Source organism: Bos indicus, chromosome 15 (assembly GCF_029378745.1).
Source record: "Bos indicus isolate NIAB-ARS_2022 breed Sahiwal x Tharparkar chromosome 15, NIAB-ARS_B.indTharparkar_mat_pri_1.0, whole genome shotgun sequence".
NCBI lineage: Eukaryota > Metazoa > Chordata > Mammalia > Artiodactyla > Bovidae > Bos > Bos indicus.
Genome location: NC_091774.1, coordinates 29,082,254 through 29,108,101, shown reverse-complemented (window position 1 = coordinate 29,108,101; position 25,848 = coordinate 29,082,254). Strand labels below are relative to the sequence as shown.

Here is a 25,848-nt window from a genome sequence, read left to right as displayed (position 1 = left end):
GAAAGAACACTTTTTGGAGTTAATAAACGTATTGTTGGTTACCAAAGGGATGCATTATGTCTCTTTCTCTCTGTTGTCAGGCACCTGTTGGATCATTTTTCTCTGATCACCGTGTTAGGAGTAGGGGCTGACCCTCAGCTGTCCATTTACTCCCAAGGCTCAGTTATTAGAAACGAGGCTGACTTCTACTTTTCTCATTGACTGTATCTTTAAAAAAAAGTATTAATTAGTTAAGCTGTGGCCTGGTCTTTTGAGGCATGCAGGATCTTGAGTTGTGGTATGGGACCTCTTAGTTATGGTATGTGGGATCTGGTTCATTAAGCAGGGTTTGAACCTGGGCCCCTGCATTAGGAGCATGGACTCTTTGCCACTGGACCACCAGGGAAGTCCCTCATTGACTTTATCTTGCTCAGAAAGTACTAAAACCAAGTGTTCTTGGGACTGGCATCTACCAAGAAATCTAAAGTGTTTATTTATCTTAAACTCTTACTCAAAACAATACATTTCCAAACCCAAATATCTTTGTGTCTAACCTTAAGTATATTCAATATGACTCTCACCTTCTTCCTCTTCAATGTGAGATAATCAGAACTATTTTCTTTGGGAAACTCCCTATACTGACTCTCCTACAATAGACGCTGACAGATCCAGTCCCCTGATTTTCAGACCCAAATAGTGGCAGCCTGGCTTCAAGAGAATCCTCTGGGGGAACTTACTGAAAATGACAGATTCCTGGGCTCTGTCTCTGCAGAGGTGGACTGGACAGATCTGGAGTAGCTCCACTCTGAAAGATCCTTGGTGGATCCTTAAGCATTTGGGAACACCTGCTCTGTACCTTCCTCGACTTGTCTAAATCGTGGGGGAAACTTGACTCCATCTCCAGCTGAGATCCAAGATACACAGGGGTGCATTGAGGCTCAGGGCTGCGTAGGCAGAGAACCACTTGACTTTAAATTGCTCTTCTGCATGGGCGGGAACCAGCACTTAGAATTTCTCGAGGTTACCTCCTGATTCTTCATATGCTCTACTCTCGGTACAGAAGGTGATGTTTATCTTCCTGTGTGCCTCAACAGACACCACACAGCCATCTAATCTAAAAGTAATATCTGGTCATGTCACATCACTTAAAGAGAAAGGGGCCCAGCACTCAGCCCCATTTGGCATTGATGGAGATGGTGATCTCTCAGGAGACCGTTTCTGCCCACCTTCATTCTTGTGTTAGGGTTCAAAAGTAGACTTTTGAGCAACTTCAGTAGGTGGCGATCTGTGTGGATCACATGGCTTGGTGTCAGCTGATTTCTGTTCTGGGGGTCAGAGGCAGTAGTTGTTAAACAGATGCAAAGCTGCTGCTGCTGCTGCTAAGTCGCTTCAGTCGTGTCTGACTCTGTGCGACCCCAGAGACAGCAGCCCACCAGGCTTCCCCGTCCCTGGGATTCTCCAGGCAAGAACACTGGAGTGGGTTGCCATTTCCTTCTCCAATGCATGAAAGTGAAAGTGAAGTCACTCAGTCATGTCCGACTCTTAGCGACCCCGAGGACTGCAGCCCACCATGCTCCTCCATCCATGGGATTTTCCAGGCGAGAGTACTGGAGTGGGTTGCCATTTCCTTCTCCAAAGAATGAAAGTGAAAAGTGAAAGTGAAGTCGCTCAGTCGTTCCCGACTCCCAGCGACCCCATGGACTGCAGCCCACCAGGCTCCTCCATCCATGGATTTTCCAGGCAAGAGTACTGGAGTAGGGTGCCATTGCCTTCTCCGAGATGCAAAGCTACCAACACTCTAATGCTGTCCTAGAAATATCCATCTTCAGAGAATGAAAGTAACATGGAGTGTATACTGTGTCAGAAACTGTACTACTCCCCTCTTTGCACACACATCTCACTTTTTCTTCACAGTAGCCAAAATCACTGCAGATGGTGACTGCAGCCATGAAATTAAAAGACGCTTACTCCTTGGAAGGAAAGTTATGACCAACCTAGACAGCATATTGAAAAACAGAGACATTACTTTGCCAACAAAGGTCCGTCTAGTCAAGGCTATGGTTTTTCCTGTGGTCATGTATGGATGTGAGAGTTGGACTGTGAAGAAGGCTGAGCGCCGAAGAATTGATGCTTTTGAACTGTGGTGTTGGAGAAGACTCTTGAGAGTCCCTTAGACTGCAAGGAGATCCAACCAGTCCATTCTGAAGGAGATCAGCCCTGGCATTTCTTTGGAAGAACTGATGCTAAAGCTGAAACTCCAGTACTTTGGCCACCTCATGCGAAGAGTTGACTCGTTGGAAAAGACTCTGATGCTGGGAGGGATTGGGGGCAGGAGGAGAAGGGGACGACAGAGGATGAGATGGCTGGATGGGATCACTGACTCAGTGGACATGAGTCTGAGTGAACTCTGGCAGTTGGTGATGGACAGGGAGGCCTGGCATGCTGCGATTCACGGGGTCGCAAAAAGTCAGACACGACTGAGTGACTGAACTGAACTGAACTGAACCATGCAAAGGTAAAATTTTTATCTCCATGTTGACAAAGATGAGGATGGAAACTTGATCTTGCCCAAAGTAAAAAAATTTCACCCCCTAGATGGCTCAACTCCAAGTCTCGTTCCATGATCTCATACCACTAAAGCCAGCAGTCTTTTGGCCAAGAAGAGTTAGGAAGATCTGCCTGAAATTCTCTGTCTGGTCATTCATGAAATTGGATTGAATGATGGGGGGAAATGAGGTTAAAATTTGTGAGGGGAGGGCAGTAAGCAAACCAGTCTAGTTTATTTTTAATTGAGAATTTACTTTTAGAGAAGTTTAGGTTTACAGCAAAATTGAAGGGAAGGTACAGAAATTCCCTATATTCCCCCTGACTCCATAATGTATAGCCTCCCTCATTATCAACATCACCCACCAGAAGGGGACACTTCCTGTAACTGATGAACTTATGTTGACACATCAATATTACCCAAGGTCTACAATCTACATTAGGGCTCACTTTGGGTGTTGTACATTTTGATAGATATATAGATATCTATATCTATATATATTAGATAGATATATAAATGACATGGATTCAATATTATAGGGTCATACAGCATATTTTCACTGCCCCAAAAATGCTCTGGTTTTTCCAGTAGTCATGTATGGATGTGAGAGTTGGACTATAAAGAAAGCTGAGTGCTGAAGAATTGATGCTTTTGAACTGTGGGGTTGGAGAAGACCCTTGAGAGTCCCTTGGATGGCAAGGAGATCCAACCAGTCCATCCTAAAGGAAATTAGTCCTGAATATTCATTGGAAGGACTGATGCTGAAGCTGAAACTCCAATACTTTGGCCAACTGATGCGGAGAACTGACTCATTGGAAAAGACCCTGATGCTGAGAAAGATTGAAGGCAGGAGAAGGGGATGGTAGAGAATGAGATGGTTGGATGGCATCACCGACTCAATGGACATGAGTTTGAGTAAGCTCCAGGAGTTGGTGATGGACAGGGAAGCTTGGTGTGCTGCAGTCCATGGGGCTGCAAAGAGTTGGACATGACTGAGCAACTGAACTGAACTGAACTGCCTCACTCTCACACAATTTGGGACATAAAGTTGATTTTAGAACCCCTCCCCCAAAAAACGCTTTAGCTATAAACCCTCTTCCCTTCAACTTCCCACCCTAAAGCAAGCAACAATCTACTTTCTGTTTCTATAGATTTTCCTACTTAAGACTTCCAAATGAATGGAATCATATAATATGTGACTGTCTTCTTTCACTTAGCATAAGGTTTTCAAGGTTCATCCAAGCTGTAGCATGTATTAGTCCTTCATTTTTTTTTTTTTTTTTTTGACCAAATAACATTTTCTTGTATGGACATACCACATTTTGTTTATCCATTTGTCTGTTGATTGATATTGAGGTTTTCCTACTTTTCAGTTAGGATGAATGATGCTCCTAAAAACATCATATCTGAGTTTTTGTGTGGGTGTAGCTTTCATTTCTTTGTGGTGTATATCCAGGAGTGGAATTGCTGGAACATGTGATGACACGATGTTTGAGAAATGGCCAGATATTTTCCAAATCGGCTGCACCGTTTCACATTCCCAACAGCTCTCTATGAGGGTTCTGATTCTCTACATTCTCATCTACACTAACTATCTGACTTTTGGAGTCTAGCCATCCTAGTGGATGTGACACGGTATCTCACTGTGGTTCTTGTTTGCATTTCCCTAATGACTAATAGTGTTGAAAGTATCTTTTCATGTGCTCATTGGCCATGAATATATCTTCCTTATGCATGTATGCATGCTCATTCGCTCAGTTGTGTCCGACTATTTATGACCCCATGGACTGTAGCCTGCAAGGCTCCTCTGTCCATGGAATTTTTCAGGCTAGAATACTGGAGTGGGTTGCCATTTTCCTCCTCTAGGGGATCTTCCCGACCTAGGGATTGAAACTCTGTCTTGTGCATCTCCTGCACTGGCAAGCAGATTCTTTACCACTAATACCACCTGCTAAGCACATAGAAACATCTATTCAGATCCTTTGCTCCTTTTAAAATTGTTTTTTTATTATTAAGTCATAAGAGTTATTATCAGATACATAATTTGCAAATATTTTCTCCCAGTCTGTGTGGGGCATCTTTCACTTTATTCATGCTGTCTTTTGAAGCACCAAAGTTTTGAATTTTAATGAAGTTCAATTTATCTATTTTTCTCTCACTGCTTATGCTTTGGGTGTCTTATCTAAGAATTATTTGCCAAATCCAAGGTAATAAAATTTTTCCTCTATTTTGTTCTAAGAGTTTTATAGTTTTAGTTCTTACATTTAGGTCTTTGACCCATTTGAGTTAATTTTTGTATACGGTGTGAGCTAAGCTTCACTCTTTCTCATGTGGCCATCCAGTTGTCTCAGCATCATTGTTGAAAAGACCATTCTTTCTCCATTAAATAGCTTTGGCATTTTTGTAAAAAAAAAAAAAAAATCAATTGATTATATGTGCACAGGTTTATTCCTGGATTCTCAATTCTATTCCACAGATTTATGTGTTTATCCCTGTGTAGGACCACACTGTCTTGATTACCACTGGTTTGTAGTAAGTTTTAAAATTGGGAGGTTTGAATCCCTCTACTTTTCTCTTATTTTTCAGGTCTGCTTTAACCATTCCAAGTCCCTTGCAATTCTGTGCAGATTTTAGAGTCAGCTTGTCGATTTCTTTAAGGAAGTCTTTGGGATTCTGATTGGATGCGCTGAATCCGTAGGTCACTTTGAGGAGTACTGCCATCTTAATGTTAAGTGTTCTGATTCATGAACAAGGGATGTTTTCCCTTTTATTTAGATTTTTATCTTTTTCCCAACAATGACTTGTAATATTCAGAGTCTAAGTTTTACACTTATTTCATTAAATTTATTTCTAAGCATTTTATTTTTTGATGATATTGTGAATTAATATTTTCTTAATTTCATTTTTGAATTTTTCATTGCAAGTGTATGTGACAACAGCAGTCTTGTATATTGATCTTCTATCCTGCAATCTTGTTGAATTTGCTTATTAGTTTTAATGGGTTTTAGTGGATTTCTTAGTTTTTTTATGTATAAGATATACTCTGTGGCTAGAAACAGCTTCATTTCTTCCCTTCCAATGTGAATGCCACTTACTTCTTTTTACTACCTTAATTGCCCTGGCTAGAACCTCCAGAACAATGTTGAATAGGAGTGGCAAGAATGGGCATCTTTGTTTTATTCTTAATCTCAGGAGGAAATCATCCAGTGTTTTTACCATTACACCTGGTATTAGCTGCGGGTTTCTCATAAAGGCCTTTTATCAAGTTTGGGGAAGTTTCTTCCTAGTTTGTTGAGTGTTTTTATCATGAAAGGGTGTTAGATTTTGTCAGATGCTTTTTCTGCATCTATTGAGATGTATATTGTCACCCTGATCATTTAATTTAAATGCAGAGTACATTATGCCAAATGCCGGCTGGATGAAGCGCAAGCTGAAATCAAGATTGCCCAGAGAAATATCAATAACCTCAGCTATACAGATGACACCACTCTAATGGCAGAAAATGAAGAGGAACTAAAGAGTGTCTTGGTGAAGGTGAAAGAGGAGAGTGAAAAAGCTTTCTTAAAAACTCAACATTCAAAAGACTAAGATCATGGCATCTAGTCCCATCACTTCATGGCAAATAGATGGGGAAAAATGGAAACAGTGAGAGACTTTGTTTTCTTGGTATCCAAAATCACTGCAGATGGTGACTGCAGCCATGAAATTAAAAGACAGTTGCTCCTTGGAAGAAAAGCTATGACCAACCTAGACAACATATTAAAAAGCAGAGGTATCATGTTGCCTACAAAGGTCTGTCTAGTCAAAGCTTTGGTTTTTCCACTAGTCATGTGCAGATGTGAGAGCTGGACCATAAAGAAGGCTGAGCGTGGAAGAATTGATGCTCTCAAACTGTGGTGCTGGGGAAGACTCTTGAAAGTCCCTTGGACAGTAAGGGGATCAAACCAGTCAATCCTAAAGGAAATCAGTCCTGAATATTCATTGGAAGGACTGATGCTGAAGTTGAACTTCCAGTACTTTGGGCACCTGATGTGAAGAGCCTACTCACTGGGAAAGACCCTGATGCTGGGAAAGATTGAGGGCAGGAGGAGAAGGGGATGACAGAGGATGAAATGGTTGGATGGCAACACTGACTCAATAGATGTGATTTTGAGCAAACTCCAGGAAGTAGTGAAGGACAGGGAAGCCTGGCGTGCTGCAGTCCATGGGGTTGGCAACTGAACAGCAACAATCTCTATTGCTCTAGTGATTCAAGTCCTTTAATTATTTTTGCCAGTTCAAATATGTTAAACCCTTCTAAAGAATTTTGTATTTCATTCACTGTATTTCTCAACTCCAGAATTTCAATTTGTTTTTTTTTTTAAAAACAATTTTCATTGGTTTATTGATATCCGTCATTTGCTGAGACATTGTTATCATATCTTTCTTTACTTCTTTAACATGCTTTTCTTTAGTTCTCTGAATATTCCTTCTTTTAAAAAACTTTTTATTTATTTATTTTTGGCTGCATCAGGTCTTAGTTTCGGCACACGCAGGATCATTTATTGTGGTGCCTGGGCCTTTCCTGTTGCAGAGTATGGGCTCCAGAGCAAATGGGCTCTGTAGTTGTGGCAGGTGGGCTTAGGTGCCTTACAGCATGGGGGATCTTAGTTCCCTGACCAGGGATTGAACCCATATCCCCTGCGTTGGAAGGTGGATTCTTAATTACCTGGTTTTAGTGAAGTGATGGTTTTAGTGAAGTCTATTTTTCTGCATCAGTGTTTGGCCTTTGATGCTGTTCCTTGGGGAGATGTAGCTTTGAGTGTGCCCACAGTTCCCTGAATGATGGTATTTGTAGAACTTTCTTGCTTATCTTGACTATACCCAGCTGTTAAATTCCACTAACTGCTGGTTAATAGCTCTAATGTTTTCAATAGTGCTCTGCAGCGCAAACTGCTCTATAAATGAATCCAATCAAACTGTGACTCTTTTGAAGGAATAGTTTTTGAAGTATGTATTTGAGATTTGTTCTGACCTCAGTGGGTTCCTCTTAGCTGTTTTATTTCCTGATTATCTCCTACAAACTATCCAGCCTGTATTCTGGGTTATATCTTCATTAAATCCATTAAATCTCTCTATTTTCTTTCCTCTATAACCTCCACTGTCTTGAGAGCAAACATTAGGTTTGAACTTTTCCATGCTCTTTTGCAAAGAAAGTCAGTTCTTTTGAGAAGACCTGATGAGCTATCTGTTTTATGGTCTGCTTTCCCCTCAGAAAAATCTTTGGAGCTGTGCAGCTGGGGATGGAAACAATGGCAAATCTCTCTCTGAGGAACTGAATAATCAGTAGGTGAGGGTAAGCAGTCTGAGATTCTCTGGGCTGGCCTCTCCTCATGTGAAGCCATTGTCTCATGAGTTAAATCAAGGGCAGTCGAGGCTCCAATAGTCTCAGCATGCCATACCCAAGCTAGAGCCTCCATCTCATGAGACGGGAGTGGATGGAAGGGGAAGACCCACCACTTCTCAACTGGACTTGCCTGCGACTTAGCCTTAGCAATAGTAGCTGGGGACGGGATGAAAAATGCCAAATGTCCTCAAATGAGAAATGTCCTCCTAAGAAGAAAGTCCTCTAATTGTTTGTCATGGGGAGAGGAAGTCCTGTGTTCATGAAAGCAACAGCCTGGAGTGGAGTTTCTGTCTTGCTGAGCTGAGTGAAAGGAGGGAGGCCAAGGCCTTGGTTCAGATACCACAACTTCTTGCTTTTCTTACCAAATTTTCATAGATTTCCTCGAATGGATGTTTCTTCACACACTAAACAGTAATTGAAGCCTTAGAACTGCTTATAGAGTTCTTGTAAAAAATTATTCTTATTTTCATATTTGGCTGTGCTGGGTCTTCACTGCTGTGCATGGGCTTTCTCTAGTTGCAGCGCACACGCTTCACATTGTGGTGGGTTTCCTTTTTGCAGATCACAAGCTTTAGAGCTTGGGTTTCAGTAGCCCTGGTCACGGGCTTAGTTGTCCCTTGGCATGTGGGATCTTCCCGGACCAGGGATCAAACCTGTGTCCCCTACATTGGCAGGCAGATTCTTAACCATTGGACAATCAGGGAAGACCTTAGAGAGTTTTAAATGATTGTTTATCAAAATATTTTTCACTAGTTGCAATGGGTGTGGGTCAGTAGATCTTGTGCTAGAATTTTACCTCTCTGGCTCCTTTATTCTTGAGGAAACCTAAAGAGGTTGCCCTGTAGCTCCTGGACTAAGGCAATAAAATCATGCTTTGATCCAACCTAGTTTCTTAATTAACTGATTGTGACCCCAATAGTATTTCCACCAAAGCTACCTGTTCAGATGTCTGGATGTTTAGATTACTTATTCTATGTGTTGCTAGGCAGAGATAATAATTACCTAAGTTTTCTTGCTACCCAACTGGTCAACCTGGCTTCTGTTTTTGCTCTCTAATTTATTCTGCACATGGCAGTCAGAGTGAGTGATTTTTAGAAAGAGCTCATTTTGTCATAATATAATACCACTTAGCTGCTTGAGTGATTTTCCATTGTTCTTACAATAAAGTACAAAAGTCCTTAACATGATCTCCAAGACCCCATTTTTCTCTTTCACTTCTTCTCGTGTCTCAGTCACTCTGAGCCCCACTTCCTGTTCCACCCCACCCCTCTGCCTTTCACCAACATGTTCTCTAGTCTCACACTAGTCTTGCAAATTTTTATTGTGCATTTAACATACTCTCTCCTATTTCATGCCCACTACACATGTTCTCTGCCTTACGTGCTGTTCTTTCCTGATTCAGATCTTACCTAAATGTCACCTCCTCTAGGAAACTTCCCCTAACCTCCCAGAATAGTTCAGGTATTCCTATTCTAATAACACCCTGACACCTTCTACTTCTTCACAGAATGTTTTTTTTTTAATGTTTATTTATTTGGCTGCACCGGATCTTACTTGTGGCATGTGAGGTCTAGTTCCTAGACCCCCTGCAGCGGAAGTGTGGGCTCTTAATCCCTGGACTGCCAGGGAAGTCCCTAGAATGTGTGTTTTTGATCAACTGATTCATAGGATGATTATCTGTTTAGCAAACCCCTCCTCATAGTATGGGCTTCCCTGGTGGCCGAGATGGTAAAGAATCTGCCTGCAATGCAGAAGAACTGGTTCAATCTCTGGGTTGGGAAGATCCCCTGGAGAAGGGAATGGCTACCCACTCCAGTATTCTTGCCTGGAGGATTCTGTGGACAGAGGAGCCTGGCGGCTACAGTTCATGAGGTTGCAAAGAGTCAGACTTTCCATTTCCCCATAGCATACTAGCTTATGAAGGCAGGGTTTCTCTCTGCCTTGACCCAGTGTTTAGCATAGGACCTGACACAGAGTAGGGACTCCACAAACACTTGCTGAGTGTGGGAACAATGTTCTTTAGAGCATTGAATGCCAGAGTTGTGAGGGTGATCCCTGGGGGGTCTACTTACACCTGATATGGAACCAGAGGAAAAGTTGTAAATTTAAAAAGAAAACTCCTCCCCACTTATATTTATATTTATAAAACCCAATCTTAGTGATGAGCAGACTGGTGGACACTTATTCCAAAGGAAGTTTCACTAACATCTCTATCCTTGGGCTAGTGTTGTAATAATGTGGCTGGCCCCTCTTTCTTAAGATTCTTGTGATGAATGTCATGACACATATGAAAAATGGCTTTTCACTCTTGACACTGTGGTCTGCGAGTCTGTTTTAATCCATATACGAGCTCATGATATTGAGAATATAGACTGAGAAAGCAATTATTTTTTAAAAGTAATCAACAACAACAATACTTACTACTGTTAGTACTGATTAAGTGTTTTCTTTGTGGTAGATTATATTATTTCCAAAAAATTCCATAATAATTTCATAGAGTAGATAATTTTATTTCCATTTTCTAGATAAATAAACTGAGTTTTGCAAAGATTAAGTTCCTTGCTCAAAGACACATTGTAAATATTAAGCTGAGACTCAAACTCATGTGTTTTTGGCACCAGCGCCCAAACTCTTGATCTCTGTTCTTTTTTTTAAATTGAAGTACAGACTCACAGGTGTAGAGAATATACTTGTGGCTGCCAAGGTGGGGCGGGGGAGGGACGGCCTGGGAGTTTGGTGTTAACAGATGGTAACTATTACATTTAGAACAGATTAAACAACAAGTCTCTACTGTATAGCACATGAAACTATATTCAGTGTTCTCTGATAAACCATAAGGGAAAAGAGTATGAAAAAGAATGGATATATATATGTATATCCTGAAAAAAAGTAGTGAAAGTGTTAGTTGCTCAGTTGTATCTGACTCTTTGCAATCCCCATGGACAGTGGCCTGCCAGGTTTCTCTGTTCATGGAATTCTCCAAGCAAGAATACTGGAATGGGTAGCCACCTTCTCCAGGGGATCTTCCCAACCCAGGAATCAAATCCAGGTCTCCTCTATTGCAGACAGATGCTTTACCATCTGAGCCGCCAGAATATCTCTATATATACTGAAATGGGGTAGCCCACTCCACTAGTCTTACTTAGAGAATCCTATGGACAGAGAAGCCTGGCAGGCTACATACAGTCCATGGGGTTGCAAAGAGTCGGACACAACTGAGCAAGTAGCACCTTCCTTACTTTTTTCATATATATGTATATATATACATTCTTTTTCATATTTTTTCCCTCATGATTTATTACAGGATATTGAATATAATTCCCTGTGATATGCAGTAGGATCTTGTTGTCTATCCATCCTAAATGTAATAGTTTGCATCTGTTAACCCCAGACTCCCAGGCTGTCCTTCCCCTGACCCCCTTGGCAACCACAAGTGTGTTCTCTACATCTGTGAGTCTGGTTCTGTTTTATAGATAGGTTCATTTGTGCATGTTTTAGATTCTACATATAAGTGCTTTATATGGCATTTGTCTTTCTCTTCTAATCTCTGTTTGATATTGCAAAGTGATTCTAGAATTCTGCAAGTGATTTCTTGCTGACAGTCTTCTGAAACTTCATGTAAACTTTCCTCTGAGGTGCCTTTTGAAAACTTTCATCTTTAAGTGGCTTGAGAGAGGGAGGCTTCTCACTTCATCTCTTATCAAAGGATCACCAAAAGCTAAAATCTATTTTAACCATTCCATGTTTGAGTAAATGTGAGTCTTGCTCCAGAGTTTCTTGATTTTACATGGACATTATCAGGAAATCAAAACAGCAGTGACAATAACAATAATGGGAAAAGCCCCTTGACTGTGGTAATAAGGCAGCACATAAAGGGATATGGATGAAAACACACAGGAGTTTATCAAATCTAAACCCTATTTAAACTTATTACCTCCCAAATCACTGGAGTGTGCTTGTCAAGCAAGAGAGTAGGTTTTAAAACATATCCCACAGAGTGAGGTTTTGGTGAGTGAAGTAATTGGAGGTATGGATCTAAATTAATAAGTGGGAAAATGCTTTTCTTACAGTTCTGAGATAACTGCCTTGAAGTCTATGTGTTCTAGAATCCTTGCTAACTGGGTAGCTAACATATGGAAACAACCTAAACGTCCATTGACAGGTGAGCAGATGAAGAAGACACGGTGGGAGACACACAAGGGAATCCATTCAGTCATAAAAAGGAAAGAAATAATGCCATGTGCGGCAACATGGATGACTTAGCAAGCGTCACACTGACTGAAGTAAGTCAGAGCGAGAAGGACAAAGACTGTGTGATGTTACATGCATGAAATCTGAAATAAGACAAAAATGAACTTACTTGTGAAACAGAGATAGACTCCCAGATACAGAAAACAAACTTATGTTTACCAGAGGAGAAGAGGTTGGTGGAGAGACAAATTAGGAGTTTGGGGTTAGCAAGTAGGAACTGCTGCTGCTGCTGCTAAGTCGCTTCAGTCGTGTCCAACTCTGTGCGACCCCATAGACGGCAGCCCACCAGGCTCCCCTGTCCCTGGGATTCTCCAGGCAAGAACACTGGAGTGGGTTGCCATTTCCTTCTCCAATGCGTGAGAGTGAAGAGTGAAAGTGAAGTCGCTCAGTCATGTCCGACTCTTAGCGACCCCATGGACTGCAGCCTACCAGGCTCCTCCGTCCATGGGATTTTCCAGGCAAGAGTACTGGAGTGGGGTGCCATTGCCTTCTCCAAAGTAGGACCTACTATATATCAAATAGTTAAAGCAAGGTCTTACTTATAGCACAGGAAACTATTGTCAATATCCTATAATAAACCACAATGGAAAAAATATAAAAGAATATGTATATCTGTATAACTGAATCACTTTACTATACACCAAAAACTAACATAACATTGTAAATCAACTGTACTTCAATGAAAAATATGATCCTTGCTATTCAGTAGCCAAGGACAATTCTTCATACAGATCTTTAAGTTAAAAAGCCTAAGTAAATAAAACTCCAGGTAAAGACTTTCTGCCATCAAAATTATTCAGAATGGCTTAACTGATGATGCTATCTGATCCTTGTTAACCTTTTACCCTAATTATAAACAGAAAAGAATTTATAATGTGTGTACATCCAAATGTTTATATAATATTTATTAAGTTTTGATTTTGTAAGAATATAAAGAAAAACAAAAATGGAACATAATCTCATCTTCCAGAAAACTCCTGTTTTTTTTTTCTTTAATTAGACTAATACATGTATCTGGTTGTTGTTGTTCAGTCGCTCAGCTGTGTCTGACTCTTTGTGACCTCATGGACTGCGCACGCCAGGCTTCCTTGTCCTTCATTATCTCCCGGAGTTTGCTCAAACTCACGCCCATTGAGTTGGTGATGGCATCTAACCATCTCATCCTTTCTCTTCCTGCTTTCAATCTTTCCTAGCATCAGGAACTTTTTCAATGAGTCAGTTCTGGTACCTGGTAATGTACCTGGTACCTGTAGTAAAAATCCAAATCATGCAGGAAGATATAAAATGAAAAATGAAAGCTCCTTCCCACTACCACCCCCTCCCAGATCATCACAAAATCTTTCTTCTTCATTTTTCCAAAAAATTATATATATACATATGATGAAATATAAATACATATATTTGAAAAGTATACCAAAAGACATACTATATCCACTTAAACTTTGCTTTTTCTTTTTTTTTTTTTTTTAAATTTTATTTTATTTTTAAACTTTACAATATTGTATTAGTTTTGCCAAATATCGAAATGAATCCACCACAGGTATACCCACGTTCCCCATCGTGAACCCTCCTCCCACCTCCCTCCCCTACCCTCCCTCTGGGTCGTCCCAGTGCACCAGCCCCAAGCATGCTTTTTCATTTATAAAATGTCTTGGAGATTTGTAAATCAGTAAATAGAGACCAATTGCATATAAAAATTATCAAATTTTATTTTGAAATGATTAAAAATTTACAGAAAATTTGGAACTATATCTTAAAAAAAGTAAACCAAAACTTTTTCTCCCTGAATGATTTAATTGTAAGTTTTTGACCTAATGCCCCATTACACCTGAATACTCTAGAGTCTGTTGCCTACAAAGACAATTCCCTGCATAGCCACAATGCGATGATCAAAATCAGAAAATTAAATCAAATGTATTACTTCTATCTAAGTGTTTTATTATTCAAGTTTTGTCAATTGCCCCAGTAATGGCTTTTATAGCAAAAGAATCCAGTTTAGAATCAAAATTTGCATTTAGTTCTCTGGTCTTTCTAGCCTGCTTCTGTATGGAACATTTCCTCAATCTTCTTTTGATTTTTTTTTTTTTTGACCTTTACACTGGAAGACTGAAGGTCAGCTATTTCCTAAAATGGCCTCAGTTTGGGCTTGTATAATGTCTCTTCATGCTTGGACTCGGGTCTTGTATCTTTGGCAAACTCGTCACAGAAGTGATTCTGTGTTCTTCGTATTATGGCATCCTAGCAAGAGGCACACCATTCGTGTTTGTCTTCATGCTAAAGACTTTGACTGTTTGGATCACACAAACTCTGGAAAATTCTTAAAGAAATGAATACCAGACCACCTTACTTGTCTCCTGAGAAACCTGTATGCAGGTCAAGAAGCAACAGTTAGAACCAGACATGGAACAATGGACTGGTTCAAAATTGGGAAAGGAGAACATCAAGGCTACATATTGTCACCCTGCTTACTTACATGCAGAGTACCTCATACAAAATGCTGGGCTGGATGAATCACAAGCTGGAATCTAGATTGCTGGGAGAAATATCAACAAACTCAGACGTGCAGATGATACACTCTAATGGCTGAGAGTGAAGAGGAACTAAAGAGCGTCATGTTGAGCATGAAAGAGGTAAGTGAAAAAGCTGGCTTAAAACTCAACAAACTTTCAAAAAATGAAGATCATGGCATCTGGTCCCATCACTTCATGGCAAATAGATGGGGAAAAAGTGGAAACAGTGGCAGATTTTATTTTCTTGGTCTCCAAAATCCCTGCAGGTGGTGATTGTAGCCCCCAAATTAAAAGATGCTTGCTTTTGGAAGAAAAGCTATGACAAACCTAGACAACGTATTAAAAAGCAGAGACATCACTTTGCCAACAAAGGTCCTTATAGTCAAAGCTATGGTTTTTCCTAGTGCTTCCTATGGCTTCCTTATTAGTGTAGATGGTAAAGAATCTGCCTGCAATGCAGGAGACCAGGATTTGATCCCAGTCGGGAAGATACTCTGGAGAAGGGAATGGCAACCCACTCCAGGATTCTTGCCTAGAGAATTCCATGGACAGATCACGGGGTCACAAAGAGTCGGACATGACTGAGCACTAAACTGCATGGTTTTTCCAGTAGTCATGTATGGATGTGAGAGTTGGACCATAAAGAAGGCTGAGTGCTGCAGCCTTGTCCTCCCAGTGATGCTTTCAAACTGGGGTATTGGAGAAGACTCTTGAGAGTCCCTTGGACTGCAAGGAGATCAAACCAGTCAATCCTAAAGGAAATCAGTCCTGAATATCCATTGGAAGAACTGATGCTGAAGCTGAAACTCTGATACTTTGGCCACATGATGCAAAGAGCTGATTCACTGGAAAAGAGCTCCATACTGGGAAAGATTGAAGGCAAGAAGAGAAGGTCCATCTAGTCAAGGCTATGGTTTTTCCAGTAGTCATGAATGGATGTGAGAGTTTGACTATAAAGAAAACTGAGTGCAGAAGAATTGTTGCTTTTGAACTGTGGTTCTGTAGAAGACTCTTGAGAGTCCCTTGGACAATAAGGAGATCAAACCAGTCAATCCTAAAGGAAATCAATCCTAAATATTCATTGGAAGGAGTGATGCTGAAGTTGAAATTCTAATACTTTGGCACCCAATGTTAAGAGCCTACTCACTGGGAAAGACCCTGATACTGGGAAAGACTGAGGGCAGGAGGAAAAGGGGATGACAGAGGATGAAATGGTTGGATGGCATCACTGACTCAATGGACATGAGTTTGAGCTAACTCTGGGAGATGAAGGACAGGGAAGCCTGGCATACTGAAGTCCATGGGGTCAAAAAGAGACACACACCACTTAGTGACTGAACAACAAAAACTATAGCCCTGGAAGCAATCTTTAAGTTCATCAATACAGCCCTATCATTTGAATCTGTTTTAGTTATCATGTTCCTTCTTACCTGTATCAAAACTCATACTAAACAATGAGTTCTGGGTTGCAAAAGAGGGTTTATTTTTGCACCTGTCTATAAGTCTTTGCTCACAAGCTTAACAAAAACAAACACAAGTGCTATTACTAGGTATTTTTATTATAGAGACTTGCTAACTAGATAACTGAAAAGGCAGATAGGTATCATGGAAGTAGCAATTGCAGGAAGAGCTACTACCGCTAGGACTGGGAAAGCAAAAGAAAGAATCTGAAAGTATTAAGATATGGAGCTTGGAGGAGAACCTCAGACCTCGGGGTCTTTGGCCATCTGGTGCTCATACTTCTCCCAGGTGGTGAAGTGGTAAAGAATCCACCTGCCAATGCAGGAGACACAAGAGACGTGGGTTTGATCCCTGGATTGGGAAGATCCCTTGGAGTAGGAAATGGCAACCTGCTTCAGTATTCTTGCTTGGAAAATTCCATGGACAGAGGAGCCTGGCAGTCTACTGTCCATGGGGTCGCAAAGAGTCAGACATGACTGAGCAATTGAGCACTCATACTTCTGCAGTGGAGCATAGGAAATAATGATACTGGTTTTATGAACTTGGAAAAACTGAAAACCGTACCCAACTACTTGTAGAAAAAACTTCTGGGGTGAGAAAGAAGCAAAGGGTGTTACTGATAGTACTAGGACATCTGCAGGAAGACGATGGGAAGCAGGCAGAACAGAGCAAGTCCCGTCTTTATCCTTGAGTCCTTCAGTCTCCTTCTATCATCTGCTATTGGCAGAACCTCCCAGCTGGCCAAAAAGAAGTATGGTCTACAGAGTCCCAGCAGCAGCTTTAGAAACCTGAGTATAGACGCTGGGCTTGAAGCTGAGAAACAATAGCTTAATAACTGGAACAAAACTTTAACTCTAATGTGGCTCAGAGGGTAAAGCGTCTGCCTGCAATGCAGGAGACCTGGGTTCGATCCCTGGTCAGGAAGATCCCCTGGAGAAGGAAATGGCAACCCACTCCAGTACTCTTGCCTGGAAAATCCCGTGGACAGAGAAGCTTGGTAGACTACAGTCCATGGGATCGCAAAGAGTCGGACACGACTGAGCGACTTCACTCATTAATAGAACCCGGTGTGTATTATACTTAAACTGCAGATGCCATTCTCTAGACCATCCTGCCTTATTCAGGGAAATTCTCTTGTATTGTATCTTTGAAAATATTTTCTATTTAATTTATTGGATTTTCTACCTCAGCCTTGTCAACTTTTTTTTGTTGGATTAGCTTGATCTTCCATAGGTATTAGCTTTTTCTCTAATTTATTTAATATTTTGTATTTTCCTCCCCATTCTCTGTGCTTTTCTCAAGCTTTCCCTCTGTTAGTAATTTAGTTTTTAATGACCTCTATTTTATTACTTTCTATTTCTGTTGGATCTATTATCTCCATAATGGTATTATGTGCTCTTCAATTTGTTTCCTTAATCTTTCTCTTCCTGTAAACTTCCTTTATTTTAATGCATGCTTTAAGCAAGTGGCTCTAGGGAATGAAGTGATTTTGAAGAATTTTCTTGTATTCTCTGAGTAATACTGTGTTCTAGGCAGAGGTCTTTGCCTCTCTTTTGCATATGGTTTTATTTATATACTCATGCTACACTTTGGTTGCTATGCCATTTAGTTATGTGGTTGCTATGCCATTTATATTCTATTTGACATATTGATTGGCCATATTCTTCTGCATTTTGATTCTGTTTTCAAAAAGGGAAATTACTATTTTCACCCCAAACTACATGTTAACTAATTAGTTTTTCTTCTCCTCTCAATTCCCTCCTCTTCCTTCTCTTTCCCCACCTCCTAGTTTTACTTTTTTTGCCCTACTTTGTTCTCAGTCTTCTTTTCCTTTTTCATCATATCCTCTTTTCTTCTTCATTATTCTAAGTAAACTTCATGCCAATTTCTTCTTTACAAACTACAAACCTGAGTTTCCTCGGTTAATATTTTACATAAGGACAAGCTAAGGGTTCTTTGTAAAATCAGTATGTACAGGTTTTTTAAAAAGGGGGTATGGATGGAATTAAGATGATATTTTGGTTGTCTCCAGGAATGCTGAAATTCTATAGAAAATCTCTGGAGGAGATTAACTATCTATCTATCCATCTAGATACAGACATACAAAAAAAGAGACAAATCAATGTTTAAAATAAAGTAACATTATAGCAGAGATCTTGCGCCTCAGGTTCACACAGACATGTCTTGCAAACTTGGATGAAGCAAACAGCAAGGCTGAAGACCCTTGGGCCATTTTTTTCTCCTTCTTCAGTTCAGTTCAGTTGCTCAGTTATGTCCTACTCTTTGCGACCCCATGAATCGCAGCATGCCAGGCTTCCCTGTCCATCACCAACTCGCGGAGTTCACTCAAACTAATGTCCATCGAGTCGGTAATGCCATCCAGCCATCTCATCCTCTGTCGTTCCCTTCTCCTCCTGCCCTCAATCCCTCCCAGCATCAGGGTCTTTTCAAACGAGTCAACTCTTTGCATGAGGTGGCCAAAGTACTGGAGTTTCAGTTTTAGCATCAGTCCTTCCAATGAACACCCAGGACTGATCTCCTTTAGGATGGACTGATTGGATCTCCTTGCAGTCCAAGAGACTCTCAAGAGTCTTCTCCAACACCATAGTTCAAAAGCATCAATTCTTCGGCTCTCAGCTTTCTTCACAGTCCAACTCTCACATCCATACATGACCACTGGAAAAACCATAGCCTTGACTAGATGGACCTTTGTTGGCAAAGTAACATCTCTGCTTTTGAATATGCTATCTAGGTTGGTCATAACTTTCCTTCCAAGGAGTAAGCGTCTTTTAATTTCATGGCTGCAATCACCATCTACAGTGATTTTGGAGACCCCAAAAATAAAGTCTGACACTGTTTCCACTGTTTCCCCATCTATTTCCCATGAAATGATGGGACCAGATGCCATGATCTTCGTTTTTTGAATGTTGAGCTTTAAGCCAACTTTTTCATTCTCCTTTTTCACTTTCATCAAGAGGCTTTTTAGTTCCTCTTCACTTTCTGCCATAAGGGTGATGTCATCTGCATATCTGAGGTTATTGATATTTCTCCCTGCAATCTTGATTCCAGCTTGTGCTTCTTCCAGCCCAGAGTTTCTCATGATGTACTCTGCATAGAAGTTAAATAAGCAGGGTGACAATATACAGCCTTGACAGACTCCTTTTCCTATTTGGAACCAGTCTGTTGTTCCATGTTCAGTTCTAACTCTTGCTTCCTGACCTGCATATAGCTTTCTCAAGAGGCAGGTCAGGTGGTCTGGTATTCCCATCTCTTTCAGAATTTTCCACAGTTTATTGTGATCCACACAGTCAAAGGCTTTGGCATAGTCAATAAAGCAGAAATAGATGTTTTTCTGGAACTCTCTTGCTTTTTCCATGATCCAGAGGATGTTAGCAATTTTATCTCTGGTTCCTCTGCCTTTTCTAAAACCAGCTTGAACAAATGCAAGTTCATGGTTCACGTATTGCTGAAGCCTGGCTTGGAGAATTTTGAGCATGACTTTACTAGCGTGTGAGATGAGTGCAATTGTGCGGTAGTTTGAGCATTCCTTGGCATTGCCTTTCTTTGGGATTGGAATGAAAACTGACCTTTTCCAGTCCTGTGGCCACTGGTGAGTTTTCCAAATTGCTGGCATATTGAGTGGAGCACTTTCACAGCATCATCTTTCAGGATTTGAAATAGCTCCACTGGAATTCCATCACCTCCACTAGCTTTGTTTGTAGTCATGCTTCCTAAGGCCCACTTGACTTCACATTCCAGGATGTCTGGCTCTAGGTGAGTGATCACACCATCGTGATTATCTTGGTCATGAAGCTCTTTTTTGTACTGTTCTTCTGTGTATTCTTGCCACCTCTTCTTAATATCTTCTGCTTCTGTGAGGTCCATACCATTTCTGCCCTTTATCGAGCCCCTCTTTGCATGAAATATTCTCTTGATATCTCTAATTTTCTTGAAGAGATCTCTAGTCTTTCCCATTCTGTTGTTTCCCTCTATTTCTTTGCATTGATCACTGAGGAAGGCTTTCTTACCTCTCCTTGCTATTTTTTGGAACTCTGAATTCAGATGCTTATATCTTTCTTAGTCCCAATCCAAATGCTGAAACTTACCAGCTCTGGCATGCAAGGGCAGGAAACTGTCATAATGAGAGTATGTGGGCATGAATGAGAAAAGCATGATGGCTAGACTGGATGCCTACCCCTCCAGATGTCTAGAGAGAGGAAGTAGAATGGAAAGTGTCACAACTATGACTCACTAGTTGGCTAGCGAACTTGGGCCAATCAGCATGGCTCAGGGATGCTAGTAAAGCAGGAGGGGAAAGGGGAGGGAAGGGTTGTCCTCAATGCATCTCTTCTCCTAGAGCCTGATGGTCCTTTGTGGAACCAGGACTCATAAACGATCACAATTGTACTTTTATTTTAACCTTTGACTACATGGCTACTGACTTCTAATTAGATTTGCATCTTAACAGTAACAGTGGAGGTTAAGAGATATGCCCCACCCCCTATCAAATAACGACTAGGAGGAGTACAAACTGGGACTCCCATTTTGAATAATCTCATTTTAAACAAACATCCTCGTGATCTGAAACCGCTTTTGGATATGGATGCATACCTCCCTGCTGTAGATAGTGGAGGTATGAGTCCTCTTGCAAGCTGATGCTAATGGGTGTATTGAGTTAGGGTTAGTTTAAATAATCAGTTAATTCTGTTTAACTACTGATATAAAGAAACTTAATATAAACTATTTCAAAGGTGATATAGTTTTGGAGATGTCATTTGCATTTATTCAGTTTTGAACTAATAACTTAAACTTGGAAGAAGATCTTTTCTGTATAGTTCTTCTGTGTATTCTTGCCACCTCTTCTTAATATCTTCTGCTTCTGTTAGGTCCATGCTGTTTCTGTCCTTTATTGTGCCCATCTTTGCATGAAATGTTCCCATGGTATCTCTGATTTTCTGGAAGAGATCTCTAGTCTTTCCCATTCTATTTTTCTCCTCTATTTCTTTGCATGGATCGCTGAAGCAGGTTTTCTTACCTATTCTTGCTATTCTTTGGAACTCCACATTCAAATGGGTATATCTTTCCTTTTCTCCTTTTCCTTTAGCTTCTCTTCTTTTCTCAGGTATTTGTAAGCCTTCCTCAGACAAACATTTTGCCTTTTTGCATTTCTTTTTCTTGGGGATGGTCTTCATCACTTCCTCCTGTACAATGTCACAAACCTCCATTCATAATTCTTCCACTCTGTCTATCAGATCTAATCCCTTGAATCTCTTTGTCACTTCCACTGTATCAGATCAGATCAGATCAGATCAGTCGCTCACTCATTCAGATCTTTGCGACCCCATGAATCGCAGCACGCCAGGCCTCCCTGTCCATCACCAACGCCCAGAGCTCACTCAGACTCACATCCATCGAGTCAGTGATGCCATCCAGCCATCTCATCCTCTGTTATCCCCTTCTCCTCTTGCCCCCAATCCGTCCCAGCATCAGAGTCTTTTCCAATGAGTCAACTCTTTGCATGAGGTGGCCAAAGCACTGGAGTTTCAGCCTTAGCATCATTCCTTCCAAAGAAATCCCAGGGCTGATCTGGGATTGGTTGGATCCCAGATGGATCCAACCAGAATGGACTGGTTGGATCTCCTTGCAGTCCAAGGGACTCTCAGAAGTCTTCTCCAACACCACAGTTCAAAAGCATCAATTCTTCGGCGCTCAGCCTTCTTCACAGTCCAATTCTCACATCCATACATGACCACAGGAAAAACCATAGCCTTGACTAGACGGACCTTTGTTGGCAAAGTAATGTCTCTGCTTTTGAATATGCTATCTAGGTTGGTCACAACTTTCCTTCCAAGGAGTAAGCGTCTTTTAATTTCATGGCTGCAGTCATCATCTGCAGTGATTTTGGAGCCCAGAAAAATAAAGTCTGACACTGTTTCCACTGTTTCCCCATCTATTTGCCATGAAGTGATGGGACTGGATGCCATGATCTTAGTTTTCTGAATGTTGAGCATTAAGCCAACTTTTTCACTCTCTACTTTCTTTTTTTTTTAATTTTATTTTATTTTTAAACTTTACAATATTGTATTAGTTTTGCCAAATATCGAAATGAATCCACCACAGGTATACCCACGTTCCCCATCCTGAACCCTCCTCCCTCCTCCCTCCCCTACCCTCCTTCTGGGTCGTCCCAGTGTACCAGCCCCAAGCATCCAGTACCGTGCATCGAACCTGGACTGGAGACTCATTTCATACATGATATTATACATGTTTCAATGCTATTCTCCCAAAGGCTTTTGAGTTCCTCTTCACTTTCTGCCATAAGGGTGGTGTCATCTGCATATCTGAGGTTATTGATATTTCTCCCGGCAATCTTGATTCCAGCTTGTGTTTCTTCCAGTCCAGCGTTTCTCATGATGTACTCTGCATAGAAGTTAAATAAACAGGGTGACAATATACAACCTTGACGAACTCCTTTTCCTATTTGGAACCAGTCTGTTGTTCCATGTCCAGTTCTAACTGTTCCACTGTATAATCATCCAGAAAAACACCTATTTCTGCTTTATTGGCTATGCCAAAGCCCTTGACTCTGTGGATCACCACAAAACTGTGGGAAATTCTTAAAAGGATGGGAATACCAGACCACCTGATCTGCCTCTTGAGAAATCTGTATGCAGGTCAGGAAGCAACAGTTAGAACTGAACATGGAACAACAGACTGGTTCTAAATAGGGCAAGGAGTCTGTCAAGGCTGTATATTGTCACCCTGCTTATTTAACTTCTATGCAGAGTACATCATGAGAAACTCTGGGCTGGAAGAAGCACAAGCTGGAATCAAGATTGCAGGGAGAAATATCAATAACCTCAGATATGCAGATGACACCTTCCATAAGGCAAAAAGCAAAGAAGAACTAAAGAGCCTCTTGATGAAAGTGAAAGAGGAGAGTAAAAAAGTTGGCTTAAAGCTCAACATTCAGAAAACTAAGATCATGGCATCCAGTCCCATCACTTCATGGCAAATAGATGGGGAAATAGTGAAAACAGTGACAGACTTTATTTTGGGGGGCTCCAAAATCACTGCAGATGGTGACTGCAGCCTTGAAATTAAAAGACACTTACTCCTTGGAAGAAAAATTATGACCAACCTAGACAGCCTATTAAAAAGCAGAGACATTACTTTGCCAACAAAGGTCTGTCTAGTCAAAGCTATGGTTTTTCCAGTAGTATGTATGGATGTGAGAGTTGGACTGTGAAGAAGGCTGAGTGCCGAAGAATTGATGCTTTTGAACTATGGTGTTGGAGAAGACTCTTGAGAGTCCCTTGGACTGCAAGGAGATCCAACCAGTCCATCCTAAAGGAAACCAGTCCTGAATATTCATTAGAAGGACTGATGCTGAAGCCGAAACTCCAATACTTTGGCTACCTGATGCAAAGAACTGACTCATTTGAAAAGACCCTGATGCTGGGAAAGATTGAAGGCAAGAGAAGGGGACGACAGATGATGAGATGGTTGGATGGCAGCACCAACTCAACGGCCATGAGTTTGAGTAAACTTTGGAAGATGGTGATGGACAGGAAGGCCTAGCATGCTGCAGTCCATGGGGTCAAAAAGAGTTGGACATGACTGAGCTACTTCACTTTCACTTTTCGCTTTCATGCATTGGAGAAGGAAATGACAACCCACTCCAGTGTTCTTGCCTGGAGAATCCCAGGGATGGGGGAGCCTGGTGGGCTGCCGTCTATGGGGTCACACAGAGTCGGACACGACTAAAGTGACTTAGCAGCAGCAGCAGCAGCAGCAGAGTGACTGAACTGAACTGTATAGTCATAAGGGATTTGATTTAGGTCATACCTGAGTGGTCTAGTGGTTTTCCCTGCTTTTTGTTCAATTTAAGTATGAATTTGGCAATAAGGAGTTCATGATCTGAGTCACAGTCAGCTCCTGGTCTTGTTTTTGCTGACTGTATAGAGCTTCCCCATCTTTGGCTACAAAGAATACAATCAATCTGATTTTGGTATTGACCATCTGGTGACGTCCATGTGTAGAGTCTTCTCCTGTGTTGTTGGAAGAGGGTGTTTGCTATGACCAGTGCATTCTCTTGGCAAAACTGCATTAGCCTTTGCCCTGCTTCATTTTGTACTCCAAGGCCAAATTTGCCTGTTACTCCAAGCATCTCTTGACTTCCTACTTTTGGATTCCAGTCCCCCATAATGAAAAGGACATCTTTTTTGGGTGTTAGTTCTAGAAGGTCTTGTAGACCTTCATAGAACCATTCAACTTCAACTTTTTCAGCGTTACTGCTCAGGGCACAGACTTGGATTACTGTGATATTGAATAGTTTGCCTTGGAAATGAACAGAGATCATTCTGTCATTTTTGAGATTGCATCCAAGTACTGAATTTTGGACTCTATTATGGACTATAATGGCTACTCCATTTCTTCTAAGGGATTTTTGCCCGCAGTAGTAGATATTATGGTCATTGAGTTAAATTCACCCATTCCAGTCCATTTTAGTTCACTGATTCCTAAAATGTCGATGTTCACTCTTGCCATCTCCTGTTTGACCACTTTCAATTTGCCTTGATTCATGGGCCTATCATTCCAGGTTCCTATCCAATATTGCTCTTTACAGCATTGGACTTTATTTCCGTCACCAGTCACATACACAACTGGATGTTGTTTTTGCTTTAGCTCTGTCTCTTCATTCTTTCTGAAGTTATTTCTCCATTGATCCCCAGTAGCATATTGGGCACCTACTGATCTGGGAAGGGCTTCCCTGGTGGCTCAAAGGTTAAAGCATCTGCCTGGAATGTGGGAGACTGGGGTTCGGTCCCTGGGTCAGGAAGATCCCCTGGAGAAGGAAAATGGCAATGCACTCCAATACTCTTGCGTGGAGAATCCCATGGAGGGAGGAGCCTGGTAGGCTAGAGTCCATGGGGTTGCAAAGAGTTGGACATGACTGAGCAACTTCACTTCTTCTTCACTGACCTGGGAAGTTCATCTTTCAGTGTCCTATCTTTTCACTTTTTCATACTGTTCATGGGCTTCTCAAGGCAAGAATACTGAAGTGTTTGCCATTCCCTTCTCCAGTGGACCACGTTTTGTCAGAACTCTCCACCATGACCCGTCCGTCTTGGGTGGCCCTACACAGCATGGCTCATAGTTTCATTGAGTTAGACAAGGCTGTGGTCCATGGGATCAGATTGGTTAGTTTCCTGGGGTTGTGGTTTTCATTCTGTCTGCCTTCTGATGGGGGAGAAGGCAATGGCACCCCACTCCAATACTCTTGCCTGGAAAATCCCATGGACGGAGGAGCCTGATGGGCTGCAGTCCATGGGGTCGAGAAGAGTCGGACACGACTGAGCTACTTCACTTTCACTTTCAAGCATTGGAGAAGGAAATGGCAACCCACTCCAGTGTTCTTGCCTGGAGAATCCTAGGGGTGGGGGAGCCTGGTGGCTGCCATCTATGGGGTCTCACAGAGTTGGACACAACTGAAACGACTTAGCAGCAGCAGCAGCCCCCTGATGGAAAAGAATAAGAGGCTTATGGAAGCTTCCTGATGGGAGAGACTGACTGAGGGGGGAAACTGGGTCTTGTTCTGAAGGACGGGGCCATGCTCAGTAAATCTTTAATCCAATTTTCTGTTGCTGGCCTGTGTTCCCTCCCTATTGTTTGACCTGAGGCTGAACTATGGTGGAGGTAATGAAGATAATGGT

General features: G+C 41.4%; 1 protein-coding gene and 1 non-coding gene across 2 annotated transcripts in view; one reads left to right on the top strand and one right to left on the bottom strand.

The window, feature by feature from the left end:
- SMIM35 (small integral membrane protein 35) overlaps positions 1–25,848 on the top strand; it is an 80,660-nt gene that overhangs the window by 29,890 nt on the left and 24,922 nt on the right. The window lies entirely within an intron of this gene.
- Positions 16,087–16,213, bottom strand: LOC139176169 (small nucleolar RNA SNORA40). Its single transcript, XR_011560627.1, has one exon. It is a non-coding gene; the product is annotated as a small nucleolar RNA SNORA40 (small nucleolar RNA).